Source organism: Pleurodeles waltl, chromosome 7, assembly GCF_031143425.1.
Source record: "Pleurodeles waltl isolate 20211129_DDA chromosome 7, aPleWal1.hap1.20221129, whole genome shotgun sequence".
NCBI classification, from domain to species: Eukaryota; Metazoa; Chordata; class Amphibia; order Caudata; family Salamandridae; genus Pleurodeles; species Pleurodeles waltl.
This window is the reverse complement of record NC_090446.1, coordinates 401,690,901-401,713,057: the sequence shown is the minus strand read 5'-3', so window position 1 is coordinate 401,713,057 and position 22,157 is coordinate 401,690,901. Positions and strand designations below refer to the sequence as shown.

Here is a 22,157-nt window from a genome sequence, read left to right as displayed (position 1 = left end):
TTCTTCCATAGAGAAGAAGATATGATCCTCGTGGTCATAGAGACCCTCCCTTAATAAATTAATGCCAGAATTCGCATCCAGCGATGATGAAAGGGCCCGATTCCCATCGTAAGTATCAACTACCAAAGGATTCCCAGATATGGCATAAAGACAGGAAAAATGATCCACCCAGCTTTCTGGTTGTATATGGTTCCTAATGCTGCCCCTGCCCCCTCTGTTGTTTAGACAGCAATTCCCAGAACAACATATTATTGTTTAGTTTTGAAGCATCCAATAATTCCTGCCAGATGGACTCTTCCCATGATTTGTTCGCGCGTGATATAGCCTCCTTGTATAAACGTCTGGCTTGTTGTATCTCCCCCGAAAGCCCAATCATAATATCTTTTTTTTAGCTCAGACTTTGCCCTGAAACAGGCTTCTTCAAACCATCCATTGCTTACCAAATTTCCACCCCACGGTCTTAGCCCAACCTTTTTATGAAAGAAACTTTGCATTTTTGAAAACATGCTGTCATGTATACTAAGAATAGGAATATCATTGGTATCCGGTTCTTCGTAAGCTGCCAAGTTGTCCATAAACAATTGATAGATCCCACGCATCAGATAAGGGTTAGACATCACCTTTCGCCACCCAACCTTCATGGAGTTGTTATTCAAACCTGGTGAAGGGAACGCTGTGTGATGGTTATTGGAGGTCCTCCTAAATATATCCCCGGAAAGAGTGGGAAGCAGGGGATAGTGATCACTCTCGCATCTTAAGTCCACCCTCATATTCCTCAACAGGGGCCATAACCTCACATCCACCAAAAAAATGGTCGATGACACTTGTCGACCTACCTCGTTTAAATGTATGCGCAGTATTTAAATCAGAGGGCATACGACCATTGCAGGCCCGAAGGCCATACTTTAAACATAAAGAAGCCAACTGGAGGGCCACACGAGAATGAGTACAGTACCGATGACTAGTTAACTGTGGAATTCCCCATAATTCGTCCTCTTCAACCCTTAATCCACTGAGCAAAGCAGAGGGTTCAAAAGTGCAATTCAAATCCCCTGCTACGATCAAAGCAGATAAGGGTTGCAGAGTATCTAAAAATGTTCTGATAACAATGTTAAAATCTGGGACTCAGAGCCTCGTGGGACTTATGGAGCATAGACATTAATAAAAATAATATTAAAACTCTGCTAACACGAAATTTGCAAGCCCATTTGATCAACACAGTCAATGTCTAAAATCTTATAATCACATTGTAATTTCTTATTTAAAAGAATTAAAAGCCCTCCTATGGCTCGGCCTATCGCCTTCTCCGATAATTGAGCAGGAATGTTAAATGAAAGGAACCCGTCTATATTGATTTTGTTCTCCGCCCAGGTTTCCTGGAATAGGCAGATATCTTGACTGTTTATATACGCATTCCAATCTGGGTCGACCAGTTTCCTCTCAAGTCCAGCTAAATTCCAAGTCATTATTTATAATGCATAGTTATCTAGCTCTGTACCATGTCAGGCAACTGGCATCCTCCTTGACCATCTCCTTTTTACTGGTCCTAATAGTTCCATTCATGTGCAAATCCTCAGAATTTTTCCCAACAGATACTTCCTGGGCTGTAGTTCGTCTTACAGGTTTTAGCTGCAACCAAGGGTTTTTTAATGCCACCAAGGAATCCCTCTCTTGTCGGTGAATAGAACATCCATAAGTAGCAGACTGGCAGGCACTATAGGGTTTCAATGCAAGGCTAACCCCTCCCTTTTTCAGCTCCCTATACTGACGAGTGCATAAATCAAAAGCCATAAGTTGTTCCACCAGTACCTTGTCATGAAACTGAACAGAAATTAAATCAAAATTTGACCCCAGAGAACTACATCTTCCTTCTTCAGAAATATCCGAACGGATAACTGAAGGGCAATTCCGTTGAGTACGTAACCAATAAATTACCTTATTAATCCGGGATTCATGGTTCTCAACTGAGCCTGGTGGCAACTTGGGAACATCGACCATGAAGATAGTGTCATATATTATTTATACCTAAACTTTTAGTCATAGGTGCTGGGTCACTGAGTTCATTACAAAAGGGAGAATCAGTAATAATAATGGGGAGTTCTGGTAATCTATTCATGGGGAGAAGGGTGTCAACCTCTTTGCCTGCTGTTTTAGAAGTGTCTTCACAACCCCTTAGTCTTTGCCTATTTAGGGGCGCATCAGGGCAGGCAATATTACAAATTGGATTCTCCGTGGAATCCCCGCTTGTAAATATACTGTTGGATCCCCGTCTATTGCTCGTAGGATTATTTACAAGATCTAATTGGTGCTCCACTATGCCAGATAAAGGCAGTTTCCCATGGTGGGTGAAATCTGCTAACCCCCCGAAGGGGGTATTGGCGGATATAGTCTGTTTAGTCACAACAGGCTTATCATCCCTCTTTTCCACCACATCACCCTGCTGACATTTGCATCCACCTTGGTGTGCCATTTTTCCCTTCATTAGTTTTGTTAATAGAAGCACCAAGCTCCTAATTTCATCAACCCTCTGTAAAATAAGAGCCATATTGGCTCCACTATCAGATGATTCCAAACCATTGGTGGTAATAGAGATGATAGACAGAATAACATCATCAATGGCTGTTCCAGGCAAGGATTGTACATGATCCATAGGTAAATCACCTTCCTCAACCAGTGGATCGAACCTATTAGTGCATAGTATATTGGGAACCACCCTAACCACAGGACTTAATGGAAGGGGTATAATCATTACATCCTCTACAGGAGTAACCCCCTGGCTGGGCGAAAAATTGGAAGTACTGCACAAGGTTCCCTGGGATGGGGGTAAAGCAGTGTTCCTCATATTGGGCGAGTCTTCCCTACCAGCAACCTCTGTGAATGAATCTAGTGTTTGCCCCTTCTTCTTCCTATTGAAGATCTCTTGTATTTTCCTGGCTCGAATCGAAGCCTTCTTTGTGGGCAAGACCCCGGCTGAATGAATGTCACATTTCAAGATGGCCTCTACTTCCTCAAACAATAAATCAATTTAATTGAGGGATTTTGGGTCACATCCCGTGGCCGAACATGCTAGTTTCCTAGAGTGTTTTTTTCTGTTTTTTTCTATCATTTAAGGGCACAGGGAGGTCAGCAGCCTTCCTTTTCCCCATAATAGATGTTAAATGACAAATTAGCAACCCAGAAAAAAATGGGAAAACGCAGGCTCTTATTTGGTACTTGTTTCTCCTGCCAAATTGTTAGGCCCTGCCCAGCCTCGATCGGGCGATGACATCATTACAATCAAAAGCCAGGGCCTGGGTTGCGGGGAAGTGAAGTCCTGCCCCGGGTCGATGTCAGCACAGCAATACACGTCCCGTGGGGGAGCGCGTCAATTTCGATTAAAAGCCGAGGCCTGGGTTGCCGGGAAATGAAGTCCTCCCCCGGGCTGATGTCAGCACAGCAGTACGTATCCCACGGAGGAGCGCATCAATTTCAATCAAAAGCCGGGGCCTGGGTTGCCGGAAAGTGAAGTCCTGCCCCGGGCCGATGTCAGCACAGCAATACCAGTGATACTCAAAGCACAACCTGGGGGCTCATGTGGCAGTCCTGACCTTCAATTGAGGCCCCCTGGGGAAGAGCAGCACTGGGCTGCTGTTCACTTGGCAGAGCAGAACATTCAAAAAGCTGTGGAACAGATATACTTTGTTTCCAGCTTAACTAAGTGGCCTAGACAACTTATCTTTAAGAACACATTTAGTGCAAGAAGTCTTTAAAACTAAACACGTAAAAACTTGATCAACTCTGCAAACTTCAAAAAAGTGTATTTTGTTTCCGTGCATGAGCGTTTTACCGTACTAGATCAGATTATATCACTGAATTGAGAGGCATTGATAGGACAAGTACTATACCATCAGCATTTTATTATCAAGTCCAAGACTTCCACAGAGGAGCCAGTTTTGGGTGGAATGTGAGAGTTTGGGGGGGTGTTCACTGCAAATTGCACACTCGCTTTTTTGACAAAAATTTCGTTTTTATATCTAACACAAAGTGAAATGGAGCACACACAAACAATATACACAGGCTTCCTAGGCCCTGCTACAGAGTACAAGCCTTAGTAGTCCCATAGTGGATTTTTAGATGACAAAGTGTCCCAGTGTTGTAGTGCTTACCCGCTGCCCATGGTGTTGTGATGCAGAGGACCCCGGGAGCGTACATCAGTCTGGCATCACAGTACACTGGAGCGGCTGCAGATGAAGAGCTGTTGTTTCGTCGTAGCCAGGCAACGCAGCAGGGTATCCACAGCACTCCTTTGATGATGTAGGTTAGTTTATCTGATCCTGCCAGCAGGCCTTGGGCAATCACTTTCTCTTCGAAGCTCGTGTTGGTGGTCTGGATGCATGGGTCAGAACCTGCTGCTCTTCAATCACACTGCACCGTGGGTGGCACACAGGCAGATCAGTGCAGCAACACTACTTGTCAGCCCCTGTGGCATTTTGGTGGGTGTAAGCAGGGTGGGTGGGGGGGGAGGGGTTAGGACACTGACTTGGTCAGTAAACAGACCGACAGCCCAATCAGTGCAGCAGTCCCACATGCACTCTCTGGACAGTAAATCTCATATGCTCATGACTACTGGTAAATGCAGCAGCCAATTTCAACTACAGTGCTAGAGCTTTGGGTGCCCCTACAGGTCTAACAAGACTGCAGTCCGTGAGGCAAGCCTAGGTCATGGAGAACACACATGATCCATGTTTCCCCATGGCAAACAATTAGTACCAAGGATCCAGATACTGGTGCAGCTACGGCACTCAGAGCAGGGGTGCATGACCATCACCACTCTACCGTTTCAATAACCGGGTCTTCCTTTTCAGCACCTGGCAGACCCATTACTCTTGCTTAATTTTTGCCAGCACTCACTGCTGGTGACAGTGATCTATTTTTATGTTATCCACCTCCAACTCTGAGAGTAAGAGAGAAAAAGGCAGAACAATGATAAATTAGAAAAAGAAACAAAGGAAAACTGTGATACAATTAGAAAGTAGGGATGAAAAAACAACTGCAAGATTGAGACAAGGAAATAGAAAGTGCTGGACAGTGGAAGAAGCATAAGGTGGAATCAAGACTAGGCAGTGTTTGTATTCAGTAATCCCAGCATTCAGCAGCACCAGCAGTGATCCCCTAAGCATGTTGGGGCCACTGCTAATATTACCACTCTTTATTTTACAAATGAAGAACTGTAAACTATTAACCTATCCTGAAAATCCCTACAGGGCATTTTTAGCACCCTAGCAATAACTTTTGGTTGCTTGCTTCTGACAAACATGGCAATTTCCATGGATCCTTAATCATCTGAACAAAGACAAGAATCAAGATGGTGGCTTACAAGAGAGCCGTATTAACGGATTTTGAGAAAAACATCTCCTTAGAAGTAGACCTCCCAACTACGTAAAGACCAGGCTAGTCATAATCTTAAACAGGAAATTAGATTGGACATTAGCTTGCAAGTACATCAAAATAGATTCCTGTAAGTAGTAGTGTGCACATTGTTGGTAATACCTTTTGTTTCACTTACAAAAGCACAAAGATGGTATATCGCAGGAGCCTGCAACACTTTGTGAAGTGGGCTGACCAAAAGCCCTATAATATATGCCTTCATGGTTGGAAACAAAGTAAAAGACACTCAAGTACACCAATGGCTCAAGAGGGCTGCATCTGTACATATGTAGGTATGTGAAAGCAGGTATTTATGATTTTTTTTCAAGACCTTAGCAAACAACTAGAGCAGTGAGGCTGGATCTAAAAATACACACACACACACACACACACACTGCTAAACAGTATGCATGGAAGCATGGTCTAACTAGATGGCTGCACAGACGTGCTAGTCCGTAGCTCCTACAATCCTACAACATCCTGGGTCCAAAAGAAGGCAAAAGGACCACAATGCTGCATAAAGACATAGTGCACCAAATGGCACATATTCCTGAACACACAAACAACTGGCTAGACTGTGCAACGCCTAGAGCGACAGCACTAGAGCAATCCAAGATGGTGGGCCCAGGAAGCGGCACAGCAGGCACTTAAAGGCCAACTTTGGCAATAACAGAAGGGGTGCGAGTCCAAGCAGGCATGGTTCTCGCTAGGGAGAGGAGCAGAGAGGGTGACTCGTGCATGACTGGAGTGAAGCAGCAGTGAGACACCGATGAGGTGGAGAAAGGCAGCCACTAGAAGTTGAGAAGCACCGATGGGAGGTTTGCTAGAGGGGTTAGGGGACCTCTGGTGACGGACCCCCAAGGCAATGAGTGAGGCACTGGGGGCTGCGCCTGAAGTGACAGATTCCAGAACACACACAGGAGGAGAGAGGATGAATGCACACAGGAGGGCTGAAGAGATGCCTGCCCTCCCTGGTGCAGAGGAGACCTCAGCAGGTCATTGTGTCCTGCTGAGGACGGAGCAGGGCTGTTGTCAGACAACTCCAAAGGTGGCACCAAGGTGGCTGCTTTGGAGCAGGGCAGGTCGCCAAACTGGCTGGAACAGCAAGAAGTTGTGTCCATGATTCCAGGCCAGCAATACACTGGACATGTTACTAGGTACCACTCAGATGGGACACTTGATATCTTTACTCTATCGGGCTCTCAAGGCAGATAGACAGAAATCTACACTGTTTGCCAGTCGACACTGGGACAAGGACTTGCCAGCACCTCTAACAGAGAAGGAGTGAAACCAAACATCAGCAACACAAAGCTAGCAATGCACAAGTTAAATTGTTTAACTTTAACTTTCTGCACCACACATACCTCACGTCGGAGTGGTTACCCACAACAGATTTGAGTAGATCATCAGCCTGTGTTAAGCACAGCACTGCTACAGACACAATCCAGCACATGCCCTGGACATACAACCCCAATACAGAAGTTCTGGCGTAAGGTATTGATAAGACTGAAAGGGGCAATCAATATCTTAATTGAAAATATGCCCTGGCACTGTATATTGGGGCTTCTACTGTGCCCAAAGAAAGGGAAACTCAGATAAGGATTTGCCTCCTTGAGGCCGACACAGGGTAAGCGGTGGCTAGCAACTTGCTTGAGTTAGAGCTAGTGACGCTTTAAATTCATAACTGGACTTTTCTTGCCACATAAATTAGTCAACCCTGCCACATAATTTGGTCTTTTCCTGCCACATAATTCCAGTGGCCCTGCTTATAACTAAAGCACTTCCATTTACCTTCTTTCGTTATCGGCAGCCAAAAATGAAAATGTTGCTGTTTAGCATCCCAATTTAAATCTGCCATGCTAATTCCAATAGAGCAGTGGTTCCCACACTTTATTGGCCCGCGGCTCCCTTAACCTACTGCCAGTGGTCGCTGTTCCCCAGTAAATGTTACTTATTTTGGTAGGTGGGTCAGGATTACAATCGTAGATATAATGCTATCCTATCCACTGTAGAGTGTCTTGCAATGTCAACAACTGATTGGAAAGATACGGGGTTATCAAAGTGAACTCTTCCTGCTTTTTTTTTTTTTTTTTTTTAAAAGGAGGTGCGACTTTAGTTTATTCCTGAGGTTGTGAGGCCCTGATAAATACAGGAATGTTTTTTCAGATCCTGGGTTCACTGTCGAGGTCTCCCGTCTAGTTTGAATTTTTTTTTTGCACTTTATACCCTCCAGTCTAATGGTAACATTGGGCCTCAAAACTACGTAAAAGAGCACTGTGCAAAGTCAATATAAAAAAGTACACAATTTTATGTTGCAAGAAAATTCCTTCTTCGGGCAGGCACATTCAAATCCCTAAAAAAAAGTGTGTTCACTCCAAAATAGTTTGGGCCAAGCCACAGAAGAAGTGTGTGTGTGAATCGGAGTCACTACCAGCGTTGCTGACCTACGTGAAGGGCATGTAGGGGGACAGAGGTAGGGTCACTACTAGGTTCTCCTTAACAGAGTCGGGTAAACAAATGTCTTACTTTCTCTACACACTACCATTCATTTTCCTCCCACGCCGTTACAGAACAATAAAAAATGTTTACACTTGCATGTCAGGAGACACTGTATTTAGTAGAGCGTTTTCAGTTTCTTGGCTGGCATAGCTGTGACTGGAGGTGCTTGGTCTTTTATGGAGGTGAAGCATACTTATAAAGTAAGAAAAGGTGAACCTTGAATAGACAGTAAGACAAGGACTAATCCGGCCTTGCTTTATTATTGTCTTAGTTCAAATAAAAATGAAAATGTCAATTTGTTTGAGAGAATCGCTCTCACAATCAATCGTTCAGATGCTATAGAAAAAGTTTTAGGAGGTTATGAATGGGACAATAGAAGTTTTTACAATTAATATCTTTTGCAGTACATTCGTTTTGTATTTATCTTTTGCAGTTTGTCATGCCCAAAATAAGCTGATTACGTCAAATAAATACTTTATTGGTAATTATTGGTGCAAGGACAGGAAATGAGAGATCTTCCTCAACATGAGAGAGCCAAAGTGAGCAAGGAGGAAAAAAAAGAAAACATTTTTAAAAGCTACATTTGTTCCTTGAAAGTATCCTGTAAAACACCTGGCACAGCTAGCCCAGGCCAGAAAGTGATGACACTGGCTTTATATGGCTAGCAGGCAGTTCACTAATTGCCTTATAGGAGAAGAAAGGAAGCGCAAGCCTCCAAGCACCTTTTGGGGGGGCTGTCTAAGCCCTGCGATCAGCTTCCATCCCCACATTACTCTCACATCCAAAGCTGCAGCAAATGAGGCTTCCATCTCTCTCTCTGCTGAAATGCAGGTCAGAGCAGGTACCGCTGTTGCAGGCTTGAGGGACTAGTAACATTCACTTCTGCACTCTTCAAGAATAATGCACTGCTGCCATCTAGTGGTAAACAATAGCGGCTTTATGCTTATACTGAAAACCTCATATTTGTCTAGATGTTAACCAGCGATTCATTTTTCAATTTGAAATAAAAAAAAAACCTTGGTGGACGGCGTCCCTCGCTCCTTTTGACAGCACACAGATTGGGAACCACTGCAATAGAATATCACAGTCACCACCCCACCATCAGAGTTGCTAGCTGGCTAACACAATCGCCCCCCACCCCCTCCCCCACCCGCCACCCCCACCCAAAAAAAAAAAAAAAAAAAACATACACGACAGCCAAGGAGGAGTAACGAGGGAAATAAACTAGAAGGGTCATCCAAACATATCAGGAGCGTTCAAATGGTCATTATGTAATAAGGATGTTAGGTTGGCCTGAATCATGGTCATAATTGCAATAAAGAGGGATTAAGAAAATATATGCAATTATCATGTAAATCCAATAAAAACCTTTATTGGAAATACACGTTTTGGCATTAGACTGCAATGCTCAGGACAGTCCCTAGAGGACACCATAATGAAAATAGCATTTGAAAGAAACATGGTCATAAACATATACTCAGCCCCTTGAGGGCATAACCACATGAAAACAATTTCAGAAAGTAATGCACTGCAACCATATATTTAGCACTTAGAGGGCATAGCAAGTTTCACATTTTCGACTGCAATAAAATTACAAACAAGGCCTTTAAAAACACAAACTACAACCAGCTGTAAAACAAAAATTAGAACAAATAGAGCGCTTAAAAAGACAACAAATGGTGGAAGGGGTTATTATTTTGGGGTCCCCCAGTAACCGAGTGTGGAGACCCAGAGATTATGTAGACAGAAAGCGCACCCTGTGGTGAACGTTTTGAAGGTGGTCCCATTGGCCTAGAGCCACCACAGGCCAAGTTACGAGCAAAAATGTTTTGTAGAAGTAATGCCCTGCAAAGCATTATGGGGTGAGTTTTTATGCCTGCAAATGTTCTATTTAGTTGACTGTAATGCTCAGAACAGCCCCTAGAGGACACTAGAATAAAAACAGCACATGTAAGAAACATGGTCATGTAACTATATAGTCAGTCCCTAGAGGGCATAACCACATCAAAACAGAATTGGAGAAAGTAATGCAGTTTAACCATATATCTAGCCCCTACAGACTGTAGTGCATTACACATGCAAAGCTGAAGGCCTCTGCAATGATATAACAAACAAGGCCATTAAAACAAACTACTCCCAGCTGTAAAACAAAAGTTTCAGCCATGAGAGAGCTTAAAAAGACAGTGAATGGTGGGAGGGGTTATTATTTTGGGTTCCCCACTAACTTAGTGAACGTTTTGGTGGTGGTTCCATTGTCCTAGGACCAAAGGTTTCCTAAAAAGTAATTGCCTGCAAAGCATTATGGGGCGGGTTTTCCGACTTCAATCAATATTGCAGTATCGGCTCTCCTGCTGTTTTGGGAGAGCCGCTTTTGAGGATTTCTGTGTTTTTTACGTAAAGCATTTATCAATTACAAGTGTTTTTGTGAAAGCTATGGCGCGTGAAGGGGAGAGCCAAAATAAATGAGTCTGATCAGGTAACAGTGTTAACAATGTGAACAGTGCTTCAATACCGCCAATGGAGTTTACGCTGTGAGTGCCATGGAGCACGAAGGAGACACAAATAAAAAAAATAGTTTGCCCACGCTGAAGTATATCAGCAATCCTGCAATAATCAATGTGACAGGGTCAGTCTGCAAGGCGATAAACCCGCCCCAAGGCGGGACAAACAAAGCATTCACCAATGACATCAATGGAATTTTGAAAGGCAAGCCCACAAATGAGTGAAAGTGATAGGCGTGGTTAATATCCCACAGAATACTTACAATAGGTCAAAAAGCGCTTGTGTGCTCGACCTAAAAATGTTACCAGACCTGCAGGTCTAGGGTCTTAAAAAATCTACTCGACCTAACTGTAATGCAAGATCCATAAACTAGTTTCAAATTATGTAATCCTAGGCAAATATTTCAATTCACCGAACCACCACTTTCTTCATTCGCACATATGACAGCAACTTTAAGTATGTTAGTGCAGCATTTCCACTGTACCAAAAACTTATTTAAACAGAATAAATGTTGCTCCATATATAATACAAATCTAGCTGCATATAGGAAACACATGACCCCTGAATTGCCTCTTAGTTCATTAACAGCTGTCACTGGGGCAGGGCAAGAATGGTTCTCTGATCATGGATCAAAACAATCACTTTTAATGAATATGTAACTAAAACGGTAATGCTTGGAAATAGAGGTTTCTTCGAATATTTTTCATTTGGACATCACCAAGTAAAGTGATTTGATCCTATTCAAATCTTTGCATCACACTTCTGAATTACAAAAAAGTGCACCTTAATTCCTGAAATATTTTGCAATATTCGTACTAACTGACTTCCTACAGCCTTTAGTTTCACAATGATTGCCAGATAAGAACAAGTTACTTACCTTCGGTAACGCGTTTCTCTGGTGGATACATTCGTTACCTGTGGATTCCTCACCTTATGAATTCTCCCAATGTGCCAGCATCCGATGGAAAATCTTCTTCCTAGCTCTCCACGTCGGCGAGGACGTCACAATTGCATGGCTCCACACGACTGTCTGATGTCACCGTGCCAATAAGAGGTCCTCGCTGGCATGCTGACGTCAGTTTCACCCATTTTTTACGTGCCTTTAAGGCGAACATATAGTTCTTGTTGCGTGTGTTCTCCAATATTGTGCTATTTCATTCAACTTCTTGAATGAAATAGCACAATATAGGAGAACACACGCAACAAGTACTATATTATGAGAAAGGGATCTTTATAAGCACTATTTTATTTACTTTTTATTTTTAGTATTTGTATTTAAAATTAGAAAAATATAAATATTTTTTTAATTGGAAACTACATTATCCAGAATGCATTGTAAATAATGAAGCACTATGGGGTATAAATAGCAAAAGGGAAAAGGGACTCATTCATTGTGAACAAGACTCCTTGGGGAGTTGAAACGCGTTGGTGACCAGACAGGCAACAGGGAGGCGGGTGGGACTGTGAGGAATCCACAGGTAGCTAATATATCCACCAGAAAAAGCGTTACCGAAGTTAAGTAACTTGTTCTTCTGATGGATAAAACTACCTGTGGATTCCTCGCCTTATGAATAGAGTCCCAAAGCAGTACCGCACTCGGAGGTGGGTGCCTGACTGGCTACACAAGGAAATCCTACAATACAAATCGAGCAAAATGGCCGTCTCTCCTAACCTCTGAGTCCAAGCAATAATGCTTTGAGAAGGTGTGAAGGAATGCCCAAGTTGGTGCCTTGCAAATATCCACCACCAGAACCCCTCTAGCCAGGGCAGAAGTGGAGGACTTAGCCCTGGTCAAATGGGCTCTAATACCCTCAGGGGGAACTTTCTTTGCCAACAAGTAACAAACCTTGATACAAAGAATGACCCACCTGGATACCGTTCTTTTATGGACCGCTCTGCCCTTCCTCTTTCCTACATATCCCACGAATAGCTTGTCTTCCAAGTGAAAGTCTTTTGTCCTCTCAATATAAAAACTGAGAGCCCTTCTAGGGTCCAAACGATGGAACCTCTCTTCCTCCTTCGAGGGGTGAGGAGGAGGTTAGAAAGATGGAAGGGTAACGGTCTGTCCCATATGAAAAGGAGTGACAACTTTAGGTAGAAAGGCCTCCCTGGTTTTCAGCACCACTTTATCAGGAAAGAAGTAAAGTAAAGGGAGGTTGAACACCAAGAGCCTGAAGTTCACAGACACGCCTAGCTGATGTTATAGCTATCAGGAAAACAGTCTTAAGAACTACAAATCTTAACGAACAAGAATGCATGGGTTCAAACAGTGAACCCATTAAAAAAAAGTTAAAACCAGATTCAGATCCCACTGAGGCATAAGAAAAAGGAGCGGGAGGAAATGTATTACTGAAACCCTTTAAGAACCTAATAACAATAGGTGATTTAAACAAAGAGGGTTGATCCTGATGGCAAAGAAAGGCTGACAGTGCCACCAAATAGCCTTTAACAGTAGCAACTGCACAACCCTTCTGTGCTAAAGCTAATGCAAACAACATAACATCAGACAGATGGTCCCTCAAAGGATCAATTTGTTTTTCTCCACACCAAGCCACGAATTTTGCCCACCTGCCGGCATAAACAGTCTTAGTGGAGTGTCTTGTGTCCGATAAAATAACATTCACTACCTTTGGAGGGAGAGAGAAAAAACTCAGATCGCCCCGTTCAATCTCCAGGCATGAAGGTGAATAGCCCCATGAATCCAGGGCTATTAAAATGACCTGAGCCCGATCTTGGCGAATCTTCCTCAGAACCCGAGGAATCAAGGGTATTTTTGGGGGCGGGGGGGGGGGGGGGAGCGAGTAAAGCAACTGGTCGCACCAAGAGATCTGAAACATGTCCCCCAAAGCTCCTTGCACCAGAAACTGGAGGCTGACAGATCTATCCTTGGAGAACCCACACATCTGAAAGATGTGAAGGACCAGATCCGGATGGAGACGCCACTTGTGATTGGCCGAGAAATGTCAACAGAGTGTCCGCACGTACATTTAGCACTCTGGCCAGATGATTTGCTACCGAGCAAATCTGATGGTCCTTTGCCCAGGACCATAGCCGAAGAGCTTCTCTGCAGAGAAGGTACGACCCCACTCCTCCCTGCTTGTTTATATACCACATCACGGTAGTGTTGTCCGTTAGGACCTGGACTGACTGATCGCGAAGGGACGGGAGGAAGGCCTTGAGACCCAGACGTATCGCCTGCAATTCTAACAGATTGATATGAAAAGTCTGTTCCACTGGAGACCAACGACCCTTGATCTCCAGGTCCCCCAGATGAGCTCCCCACCCTAGAGTGGAAGCATCCGTCATGACCGTGGCCACCGGAGGCTGCAGTGAAAACTGCCTGCCTTGAGAAAGGTTGCTGTCCACAGCCCACCATTGTAGATCCGCTGCAGCGTCTCTGGAGTTCGTGATCGACTCCTCGAGATCCCCTGTGTTGAAACCACTGCTTGTGGAGGCACCGTTGGAGAGCCCTAATGTGCCAGCGTGCATGAGTGACCAACAGAATGCAAGAAGCTAACAGACCGAGCAGGCATAGGACCTTGAGGACTGGAACAACTGCTCCATTTTGAAACATTGGAATCAAAGCCTGGATGTCCTGAATCCACTGAGGCGGAGGATAGGCCCGATTCAATGTTGTATCCAGTACTGCCCCTATGAACAGGAGGCACAGAGGGCTCCAGGTGAGACTTGGGCACGTTTACCGAAAAGTCCAGACTGAACAACAACTGAGTTGTCATCTGCAAGTGATGCAGCACGAGCTCTGGAGACTTTGCTTTGATCAACCAATCGTCCAGGTAAGGGAATACCAAGTTTCCCTTCCTTCTGAGACTTGCTGCAACCACCACCTTCGTGAAGACTCGAGGTGCTGAAGTAAGACCAAACAGAAGGACCGCAAACTGGTAGTGTTGCGACTCCACCACAAACCGGAGATACTTCCTGTGCGACTTGAGAATAGGGATATGAAAGTAAGCATCCTGCAAGTTGACAGACACCATCCAATCCTCTTTGTTCATCTCCAGAAGTACCTGCGCTAGAGTCAGCATCTTGATTTTTCTCCTATTTGAGGAACCAATTAAAAATCCTCAGATCCAGTATTGGTCTCAACCGACCGTCCTTCTTGGGAATCAGGAAATATCTTGAATAACAACCCTGACCCCTTTCCTACTCTGGAACCAACTCCACTGCACCCTTTGATAACAGGATTTGAACCTCCTGCTGCAACAACAGGAGATGGTCTTCGGAACAAAACGAGGGATGGGAGGGGGAAACTCCTGAAAAGGAAGAGCATATCCTTTCCTCACCATGTTCAGAACCCAGGAGTCTGGTGTGATCAACTCCCACTCGCAGAGAAAAAGACGTAATCTTCCCCCACAGGAGAATTATGGCTGAAAATGGGCTGAAAACTAGGGCTGCTTCCCTTGTTGTTGTCCTCCAGAGGAAGAGGATGATGCAGGGTGCTGATGGTTGGCCACTCTTGTTCAAACCCTCCCCCGCCCTCTAAAGGACCTATATGGGAGGCTGGTAGGCTGTTGGACTGTGGACTGAGGTCTCCCATTGTAAACGGCTCCACGTCCAAACCTCCTGAACCTCCAAAAGGACCTGAAAGGGGTAGTAGTGGAAGCCTGCAGATCCAAAGACTTTGTTGTGGCCCTACTGTCTTTGAAGCGCTCTAAGTCAGTCAGCTTTAGCACCAAAAAGCTTTTCCCCATCAAAAGGCAAGTCCAAGAGAGTAGATTGGACATCTGAAGAAAAGCCAGAGGACCTCAACCACGCATGCCTCCTGGTAGCAATATAGGTACCCATTGCCCTGGCCCTTGAATCTGTAGAATCCAGACCAGACTGGATAATCTGTTTAGCTGCCGCCTGAGCATCTGACAGGAGTTCTCAAAACTGTCCTTGCACCTCCTGCGGCAGGTCCGGAACCATAGACTTAGCTGTGTCCATCAGGGTGTGTACATATCTACCTAATATACAGGTAGTGTTTGCTGCCTTGAGGGCCATACTACAAAAAGTCTTCTTCGCCAACTGCTCCATCCTCTTGGACTCCCTGTCCGACGGAATCACAGGGAAAGAGCCTGCTGCAGACCGTGTGGAACATGAGGGCTGAACAACTAGACACTCCGGGGTAGGATGTTTCGACAAAAATCCCAAATCTCCAGGAGCCACCCTATACCTCCTTGCCACAGATCTGTTGATAGCTGGGGACGACTCAGGCATCCTCCATACCTCTAAGATAGGCTCCTTAAGAGCATCATTAAACGGAAGCAATGGTTCCGCTGCAGCAGGGTGCAGGACCTCCGTTAGAATATTAGTTTTGGCCTCTGCAGGAGGTAACGGAAGATCCCAAAAATTTGCCGCCTTCCTGAACACAGTATGGAAAGAGGCCGCCTCCTCCGTAAACTCCCCTGGAGAAGAAAGGTCCCATTCCGGGGAAGTGTCTAGCCCACTGGCTGAGTCAAGTCCTTGATATTCCCCCAAGAGCTCCACAATCTCTCCTTCCTCCAGCAGCTGCCTTTGGTACTCCTGCTCCTCCAAAAGCCTTAAAGCTTTTCTGCACGACCTCAGCCTGGCCTCTAACCTTGGCGTCGACATAGAATTAGCCAACGTCGAGGACACCGGCTTCAAGACTGAAAGACGCGGACCAGGAGAAGGCTGACTACGGTCTAATCCGGAGCGGATCCCATCGGCACCGTGGTCACCTGAGGCTCTGACAACAGCATTGACTGATAAGGTGATGTCATCGGTGCCACAGGTCTTTGAGGCAACATCATCGGCGCCGAACCAGCACCCTTAGCCAGATAAAAGGGCATAAACAGCACCACCTTGTAAGTAGCCGGGGAGCCCAACGTAAAGGCTAAAGGACCCGTGGGACCAGCCGGTGCACCAGCAAGGGCCATATCATTAAACATACTAAACATGGCATTTAAAAATGCCGCTGGATCCGCTCCCGGAGCCGGGAAGGCAGGATACCACTGGTCTCCAAACTGCACTTGCACCAGTTGGGCATCCGAATCCTGAGCTGCAGGTGAAAAGCGAGGGCCATCTGGAGGCGCGACCACATTGAAGACCAACGGCGCCGGAGAAGCCTGAGGGCTTTGAGGCTGTGGAGTCACAGTAGGACTAACCTCCCACGTCGCACGGCACCATCTAGATGGAGACCTGGACCTTGAACGGCTCCCAGCCGAACAACACAGAGTGTCTTGACGACGTTGCTTGTTGTGCTTCTTCAACGAAGAATGAAGACGATCAATGATGGCTCTTATGTCCTTTCTTCGCCATAGCCAAAGAGAGTTTGGCTTGTCTCTCCTTCAAAGCCTTTGGATTCATGCTCTGGCAGGATACACACTCCTTGACGTCATACACGAGCTCAAACAACAAAGGCAATCATCATGAGGGTCGGTAACCGACATGCGACCCCCGCACTCTCGACAAGGCTTAAACCCAGACTACATAGGAGGAGACATTGTAACCCAAAACAAGATTGTAACCAGAAACAAAATAGAACACCTTCAACAGTAGCAAGAGCTAGGAGAGAACAGTTAGCGTAGAAGGCACGGAAAAAAAGGGAACTGACGTCAGCACGCCGGCAAGGACCTCTTATTGGCACAGTGACGTCAGACGGAGTCGCATGGAGCCGTTCAACTGTGACGTCCTCGTCGACGTGGAGAGCTGGGAAGAAGATTTTCCATCAGATGCTGGTGCATTGGGTAGTTTTATCAATCAGAACTCTCAAAAAAAAAAAACACAATTTTTCAGGGTAAGATAAGCAGCACTTAGTAAAAAGACAAACTGACTTTGAACAGACAGCAAATGTGTCAAGATAAAACATTTAAAGCCATCTTTATTGGTCATTTGCTTTCTGAAATAACAGAACACCTGCTCCTTTCCTGCTCAAGATCACTTGCCAGAATGGACCACTAGGCCCTAAAAATAGCTCGAAATGATAAAATCTCACTCACATAAATGAATGGGTAAGTAGATTTTTGGAGGCCTGACCCACTGGTGCATCCTGACAGAGGGATATGAAGGAATTGGCACTTGCAGAGCAACAGAAAATGAGGGGTAGCACGCACAGATGTCAAAGTAGAGGAAGATTTACAACTGTGGGAGAATATGCTTCAAGGGAGCAGGGAACGTCGTGCCAGCAGTAGACGGGCCGCTTGATGAGTTTTCTGTGTTAGAAAGGAGAATGCGAAGGCAGCCACTGCATACCTCAAATTGACAACTGTGCAGAAGGGACTGAAACTGGAAAACTGACCCTGACTCGACTCAAGCCCCCCCCCCCCCCCCCTTTCCTGTGTTGCATAGGTGCTGCTGAGTCAGTGCGTGGGGGAGGGGGGCAATGTTAACAATATTATATGTAGTGTTGGAAGTTATACCTGGCCACTGTTGCCCGGAATTGGGCGTACAACTCAAAGAAACATTACAAAAATGTAAATGGTATGTTTTGGAAAATGGCCCTCTCTGAAGGGTCACCCCAAATGTTTTGCTTTCCTCCTCTTTTTCTGACTTTGGCTTTGCTGGCATTAATACTTTGTGCACAATGGCTTATCCACAGTTGGCATATTTAATTTACTTGTAAGCCCTTAGTAAAATGCACTAAATGTGCCCATGGCCTGTAAATTAAATGCTTCTAGTGGGCCTACAACAATGATTGTTTCACCCAAATGATTGTGCTACACACTAAGTAGCCCTTTAAACACATCTCAAGCCTGCCACTGCAGGGTCTGTGTGTGCAGTTTGAGTGCCATGTCGAATGGACATTTAAAACCTCTTGCCAAGCCTGAATCTCCCCTTTTATAACACACGTCACCTTTAAGGTAGGACCTAGGTATCCCATACGTCAGGTTGCTATGTAACTAAAAGGTAGGAAAGGTATTTTTAAGTTGTACATGTCCTAGTAGTGAAAAACTCCCAAATGCGTTTTTCACTAATGAGGCCCTCATAGGTCAACATTGGGAATTTCTTATTACACTTTTAAGCTGTAATTCCTGATTGAGAAGGAGTAGCTTCAATATGTTACATATCATTGGAACAATAATGATAAATCCTCTTCACTGGTAATGTTGGATTTAACATTACTATTTTAAAAAGGTCACTTTAGAAAATGGCAATTTCTCTGCTCTTACAGCTTTGTGTGCCTGCAGCCTGTCTCCAATACAAGTCGGGCGTGGGGGACAGCCACACTTTGTGCATTCCTTATAGATAGCAACAAACACAAGAAGGCTGGGTGTGCCTGAGCACTCATCTACATTCTGATGACTCTTCCTGCGCAGGAAGGGAAGGAGGGGTTGACACACCTGAATAGGCAGTGCCTGTCCCCCACACTAAGGATTGATTATCCCCTACTGATAGTCTCAAGCCAGGACTGGGAAGAAAGGGCCTATGTGCGCCTCAAAGATCCTCCCTTGAAGTGACCTCCACTTCAAAGGCACAAATGGTCTCTGACCCCCACCAAATCAAACACTTCTGGACCTACAACTGGATTCTGTCCAAGGAAAAGCTGTGCTGCATAAAGGACTGTTACTCTGCTGGACTACTAACCTGGACGGACTGCTTTTCTGCTGTGTTGCCCTGCTGCTCTCTGACCCTGCTGAGTGAGAGCTAGACTCTGAGATCACATGGGGTGCAAGGCAACAGTTTGCTGGCTTACCTCCTGTTGCTTGAGACTCCGGGATATCAAAGTCTCTACCCCTGCTTCTGTGCCTGGTTCAGTGGCAGTGGACCCAGAAACTTGCACCAGAAAAACAGATGCATCTCCAGTCTGCTTGGAGCAGAACTGGTGCATGGACCTTGATGCGGGAAGACAACCGGCCCATCATTCTCTGAACCAATGCTGCACCATGACAGCATGATGCTCAGAACTGTGCACCGCCATCACAGCAGTTTGAAGAGATCAACATCCCCTCGACTGCACAGAGAAGCCTGGTACATCGTAATTCGGAACCAACGCATCTTGGCTTGGCACTTAAGCACTGACTCATCACCACCACATCATGAAGAAAATCAAAGTTTCACCTTGATTGTGGACCAGACACCAATGCACCATTTGTCTGTACCCCGAATCTCACTGATGTAGCCATGATCAAGGAACTCTGTTCACCGGGTTTGCGTGGCTCTTGTCCCTGGCCTGGACTCTATCGCAGTTGGCCTGAACGGTTGACTTTGCCCCAGTCCAGCGCGATCAGGTAACCCCATTGATGCTTATTCCGTATAAGCACTGGAGCTTTTTTTATACTTCAAACACAACTTTTACTTATTGGATTTTTGTTGTTTTAGTCTTGATTTATTCATAAAATTGTCTTTTTATAACCTGATGTGGAGACTTATGGGGTGCTTTCATTGTGTTACTGTGTATTCTGTTGCACAAATACTTTACACCAGAGGATCTCAACCTTTTGACTTATGTGAACCCAGACTATCATTACTGTAACCCAGGGACCCCCATGGAATCATTATTGGACATGCACCCTCCCGCCTCAGCGGGAATTAGATGGCGACACATATACATGAGATATTTCAACATGTTCAACAGCAAACACTTAGCTAGCAGACTATATTCTCACTACCTATATGGCAGGGAAAAAATATGGAATCTAACAGAGGAACTGTTGAACATGCACAATGCATTAAGGAGGAGGAGGAGATACAACGCACAGCGTCTACCATAAAAGACTTCCTCGAGAAAAACAAGTTGCAGAGTCCGGGCCCAACACGAGATGGCAGTAGTGTGCATAGATTATGTATCTGCAGCCAACACATGTTGCAAATGCGATTTTACTGTCACCGGATTTCCATCCGACAACTCATCTTCCTGCAATTTTGAGGGACACTGCAGTTTTCCTGTCCCTTCACAAGCACAGTCTGTGCTGCAGTGCGACTGTAGCAGCGTAGATCAACCCAGAGAGTAGGAACCAGCAGGGACAAGCACAAACTGACTGCTCTCTCGTCAGCCCCCCAATTTAGAATAGCCCCAAATTCTAACATTCACTGGATGTGAAGTTGATACAGCCATTTTTTACACAGACTACGTCCATCTTTTTTTGGATGGTGACTTTCTTAACCCAAACAATTTCTGAGGGAGCATGGAGGTATCTCAGGGCCTCATTCAAGGGTACACCAGTGGACTGCCACTTCACTTGAGGAGTTGAAGACATTTTTGGGCCTTACACTCGCAAATGGGGTTACTGAACAAACCAAGCTTTCAGTGCAACTTGTCTACTCGCACGGTTTGCATACAATCCATTTTGAGAAGAGATTGTTTTTGCTATTGCAGTGTATGCTGTATTTCCATGATAATTTTACAGCATTGCCTCGAGACTATCCAGACCATGACAGGCTCTTTAAAATTCAGCCTGTTGTGGAACATTTGTCTGCCAGAGATTTATACTTCTCGAAAGAACAACCATTGAGAAGTCTTTGTCCCCCTATGAAGATTGTCTGCTGTTCAGGCTGCACATTGCAAGCAAAGAGCTTGCTACCGGTAATTAGTTGTACATCCTATGTGAGAGCACTACTGGTTTTGTATACAGCCTAAGAGTGTATACCAGGAAGGACTCCACTCTAAACCCTGTGGGGTGCCCGCCTATACTGGGAGTCATCGGAAAGATTGTATGGAAGCTTGCCACTTACTCCTGCACAAAGGATATAGCCTTTATGTGGAAAACACCTATATAGCAGTAGAGCAGTTCAGTGAGCACTACAAAGGTGGTACTGCGCCATGTGATAGAATACTTGTTGATGCAAAGTATTCCCACAGGAGCTTGCCTGTAAGAAGCTCCAAATATCCCAGATACTGCATTGCACACCAATGAATTGCTCACTGTCAAGTTCTGATAGGGGTGGTGTATACATGTTCACTACAATTCATGATGAGACCATTTCCTGTCGCAGTTTGGACCGAAGTTCACTAGCCCACCTGTTTACCAAATTACAAGTACACTGGAGGAGTCAATAAGAATGACCAGGTTCTTGAGCCATACAGTGTGAGTTGTAAAACTCACACTTGGTGTAAGAAGCCGTTTACCCACTTGATCCAGATGGAAACAATCAATGCGTATGTTGTTTTTCAACAGACCAACACGAAAGACTTGTGTTTCCTCGACTTTGAAATTGACAGTTGTTGAATGCGTTACTGCTACAGAAGCAGCTACTTGCATTATGCTCTTGATGGCATGGTAAGGCTGCATGATCTACACTTTGCCTACCCCACTCCTTCAACTGCTAAAACGACTCCACCATGTAGCTGTTGCAGAGTCTGCTCTAAGCAAGGAAAAAAGCAGTAGAGACATTTTTACTGTACCCAGTGCGCATTTCAGCCAGCCTTGTTTTATTCCTACTTGCTTTATGCTGTACCATATAAAAGTGAAGTATTGGGAAATTGACTGAGGCGGAGCTGCTGTAACTTATCCCTTTCAATGGCTGTGCATGGATTCTTAACTTCCATAGGCTACTACTTCACTAGGAAAGCAGCTGTGGAATTTTTTGTCCCCCCACTTGAGGAAAATCATGGTGTTGCTTACGGCTTGCTCAACATCTTTATATGCTGTCAGAGCGTGGTAGATGTTCTATGTGTCGAATGACAAGTGCCTTATAGTCACCACAATGCACATAATGGTGGACAGAACATAAGCCACACAGCCATGAGTACCCTGTGTGGCAACAACAAAGTCTTGACTAGTTTTTGAAGTGTTCTTTAGATACCTCAAGCCATATTCCTGAACACGTCTAACTTGGTTTCATTAGTAGAA

The 22,157-nt window shown here is 45.0% G+C and overlaps 1 protein-coding gene across 7 annotated transcripts in view; it reads right to left on the bottom strand.

Annotated features, from left to right (window-relative positions):
• The window catches only part of PHF20 (PHD finger protein 20), a 1,394,195-nt gene that overhangs the window by 1,316,478 nt on the left and 55,560 nt on the right, over positions 1-22,157 (bottom strand). The window contains exon 1 of one of the 7 annotated variants that reach the window (XM_069243879.1): positions 16,982-17,082. The exons of the other annotated variants lie outside the window; for them this stretch is intronic. The gene's annotated coding sequence lies outside the window, so the exon portion shown is untranslated. Of the gene's footprint in view, positions 1-16,981; positions 17,083-22,157 lie in introns of those variants that run through there. 7 annotated transcript variants of the gene reach the window in all.